A 4,639-nucleotide genomic window follows, 5' to 3' on the forward strand; every position below is an offset into this window, starting at 1 on the left:
GGTGCAGCGGCTTCTGGATTGCTGACTGTCCCTGAAAGTGGCTGACCTCCCCTGAGCACCCAGTCTGGTCAGGGAGGATCACCTTGCCCACTTGGGAGAGGGTGGTGGTGAGGTCAGAGCTCAGACCTGGGCCTCCAGGGTTGGGTTTTTATGTTTTGTTTTGTTTTTAAAATTTAAACCAATCTCTTTTTTGTTACAAAATGTAAGTAATGTAAAGAGAAGATAATATTTATAAATAGAAGTGGGAGTTTGTGTTGTACCAGGATCCTGCAAACTATCACACGCTTCCATTTTTAAACACTTTAACCAAATTGAAATAAAACAGGGAAATAAATGTTTTTTCAAACTTCCTTGAATAACGTATCTCTGTGATATCTTGTTTATCACTGTGATATTGTACAGACCAGAATTTAAGTCTGTCGTATCATCCAGCCGTCGACTACCGTGCATGACCACACGAATCATTTTCATTTGTCCAATGTAACTGAAAACTCCATCCCACCCTTTTTTTCAACTAACCAGCAGGTTAATGCACACAAAGTGTATGGATGCTTAAATATTTTCTTAAGTTTGCAGTGATATGTCTGTGTGAATACCCCTGTTTTCCTTCTTAAGAAATGAGAGAATACAAATTTGAAATGTAGTGAAAGATGGCTACTACTGAAATATGATATTTTTTGAAAAAGATTTGGGAATATGTACTTAATATTTAAAGAAATCTTTATTCAGATGTCTAGTTTTAGTCACCTTTTGAGACTGATAGACACTTAAAGCAAGATTCCTTTCAGAGTCATTGTTTTCACTCTGTTGTTTATTAGTCACTGAATTAATTTGTATTTTTCTGTTGGATTAGATAAAATAGGTAGCTGAGAATCTTGTAATCTTTATATTGTTAGCTATATTATAGGTGCAGCTTCTTTTGCTGTATATGAAGTCTTTCCTGAATACAGTGTTTTTTCAGAAATTAAAAAAATGCTGAAGAAAAGAGGACAAATTAAATTTTCATGAAAGGCAATCTTAATCAGCAGTGACAGTGTAAGAGAAAGATGATTGCCACTTGGTCATCGTGGAGAGGCACTTAGATTTGGTGTCAGTGCTTCTGTTAACAATGACTAAAGTCTTTCTTGGAGCAAGTGCATACTCCAACATAACTGTACCTGCCTAGAAAGAGAGGGCTCAGCAGTAGGCACCACTCAGCGAAAGCAAAAAACAAACCCAAAACAATTAAGAAAATGGTAATAGTAACATACGTATCGATAATTACCTTAAATGTGAATGGATTAAATCCTCCAACCAAAAGATATAAGCTCATTGAATGGATACGAAAACAAGACCCACATATATGCTTTCTACTGGAGACCCACTTCAGACCTAGGGAAACATACAGACTAAAATTGCAGGTAAGGAAAAAGATATTCCATGAAAATGGAAATCAAAAGAAAGCTGGAGTAGCAATCCTCATATCAGATAAAGTAGATTTTAAAATAAGGAAATAAGGAATGTTACAAGAAACAAGGAAGGGCACTACATAATGATCAAGGGATCAATCCAAGAAGAAGATATAACAATTATAAATATATATGCACCCAATATAGGAGCACTTCAATACATAAGGCAACTGCTAACAGCTATAAAAGAGGAAATTGACAGTTACACAGTAATAGTGGGGGACTTTAACACCTCACTTACACCAATGGACAGATTACCCAAACAGAAAATTAATAAGGAAACACAAGCTTTAAATAACACAATATACTAGATAGATTTAATTGATATTTATAGGACATTCCATCCATAAACAGCGGATTACACTTTCGTCTCAAGTGCACACAGAACATTCTCCAGGATACATCACATCTTGGGTCACAAATCAAGCTGCAGTAAATTTAAGAAAAGTGAAATCATATCAAGCATCTTTTCTGACCACAATGCTATGAGACTAGAAATCAATTACAGGGAAAAAAACGTAAAAAATACAAACACATGGAGGCTAAACAATACGTTACTAAATAACCAAGAGATCACTGAAGAAATCAAAGAGGAAATCAAAAAATACCTAGAGACAAATGACAATGAAAACACGACAATCCAAAACCTATGGGATGCAGCAAAAGCTGTTCTAAGAGGGAAGTTTATAGCTATACAAGCTTACCTCAAGAAACAAGAGAAATCTCAAATGAACAATCTAACCTTACACCTAAAGCAACTAGAGAAAGAAGAACAAAAAAACCCAAAGTTAGTAGAAGGAAAGAAATCATAAATATCAGAGCAGAAATAAATGAAATAGGAATGAAGAAGACAATAGCAAAGATCAATAAAACTAAAATTTGGTTGTTTTGAGAAGATAAACAAAATTGATAAACCTTTAGCCAGATTCATCAAGAAAAAAGGGAGAGGATTCAATCAATAAAGTTAGAAATGAAAAAGGAGAAATTACAACTGACACTGCAGAAACACAAAGAATCATAAGAGACTACTACAAGCAACTATCTGCCAATAAAATGGACAACTTGGAAGAAATGGACAAATTCTTAGAAAGATACAACCTTCCAAAACTGAACAAGGAAGAAATAGAAAATTCTTAGAAAGGTACAACCTTCCAAAACTGAACAAGGAAGAAATAGAAAATATAAACAGACCAATCACAAGTAATGAAATTGAAACTATAATTAAAATCTTCCAACAAACAAAAGCCCAGGACCAGATGGCTTCACAGGCCAATTCTGTCAAACAGCTAGAACAGAGCTAACACACCTATCCTTCTCAAACTCTTCCAAAAAATTGCAGAGGGAGGAACACTCTCAAACTCATTCTATGAGGCCACCATTACCCTGATACCAAAACCAGACAAAGATACTACAAAAAAAGAAAATTACAGACCAATATCACTGATGACTATAGATGCAAAAATCCTCAACTAAATACTAGCAAACAGAATCCAGCAACACATTAAAAGGATCATACACCATGATCAAGTGGGATTTATTGCAGGGATGCAAGAATTCTTCAATACACTCAAATCAAGCAATGTGATACACCATATTAACAAATTAAAGAATAAAAAACATATGGCCATCTCAATAGATACAGAAAAAGCTTTTGACAAAATTCAACACCCATTTACTGCAAAAACTCTCCAGAAAGTGGACATAAAGGGAACCTACCTCAACATAATAAAGGCCATATATGACAAACCCACAGCAAACATCATTCTCAATGGTGAAAAACTGAAAGCATTTCCTTTAAGACAAGGAACAAGACAATGATGTCCACTATTGCCACTATTATTCAACATAGTTTTGGAAGTCCTAGGCACGGCAATCAGAGAAGAAAAAGAAATAAAAGGAATCCAAAGTGGAAAAGAAGTAAAACTGTCCCTGTTTGCAGATGACATGATACTATACAAAGAGAATCCTAAAAATGCCACCAGAAAACTCCTAGAACTCATCAGTGAATTTGGTAAAGTTGCAGGATACAAAGTAATGCACAGAAGTCTCTTGCATTCCTATAGTCTAACAATGAAAGATCAGAAAGAGAAATTAAGGAAACAATCCCATTTACCATTGCAACAAAAAGAATAAAATATCTAGGAATAAACCTACCTAAGGAGGAAAGACCTGTACTCAGAAAACAATAAAACACTGATGAAAGAAATCAAAGATGACACAAACAGATGGAGAGATATACCATGTTCTTGGATTGGAAGAATCAACATTGTGAAAATGACTATACTACCCAAAGCAATCTGCAGTTTCAATGCAATCCCTATCAAAGTACCAGTGGCAGTTTCACAGAATTAGAACAAAAAGATTTTACAATTCGTATGGAAACACAAAAGACCCCAAATAGCCAAAGCAATCTTGAGAAAGAAAAATGGAGCTGGAGGAATCAGGCTCCCTGACTTCACACTATACTACAAAGCTACAGTAATCAACACAGTATGGTACTGGCACAAAAACAGAAATATAGGTCAATGGAGCAGGATAGAAACCCCAGAGATAAACCCACGCACGTATGGTCACCTTATCTTTGTTAAAGGAGGCAAGAATATACAGTGGAGAAAAGACAGCCTTTTCAATAAATGGTGCTGGGAAAACTGGACAGCTACATGTAAAAGAATGAAATTAGAACACTCCCTAACACCATACACAAAAATAAACTCAAAATGGATTAAAGAGCTAAATGTAAGGCCAGACACTATCAAACTCTTAGAGGAAAACAGGTAGAACACTCTATGACATAAATCACAGCAAGATCTTTTTTGACCCAACTCCTACAGAAATGGAAATATAAACAAATGGGACCTGATGAAACTTACAGGCTTTTGCATAGCAAAGGAAACCATAAACAAGACGAAAAGACAACCCTCAGAATGGGAGAAAATATTTGCAAATGAAGCAACTGGCAAAGGATTAATCTCCAAAATAACTCATGAAGCTCAATATCATAAAAAAACCAACCTAATCCAAAAATGGGCAGAAGACCTAAATAGACATTTCTCCAAAGAAGGTATACACATGGCCAAGAGGCACATGAAAAGATGCTGAGCATCACTAATTAACAGAGAAATGCAGATCAAAACTTCAATGAGGTATCACCTCACACCGGTCAGAATGGCCGTCATCAAAAAAATCTATAA

Source organism: Leucopleurus acutus (genome assembly GCF_964270905.1).
Source record: "Leucopleurus acutus genome assembly, chromosome: 2".
NCBI classification, from domain to species: Eukaryota; Metazoa; Chordata; class Mammalia; order Artiodactyla; family Delphinidae; genus Leucopleurus; species Leucopleurus acutus.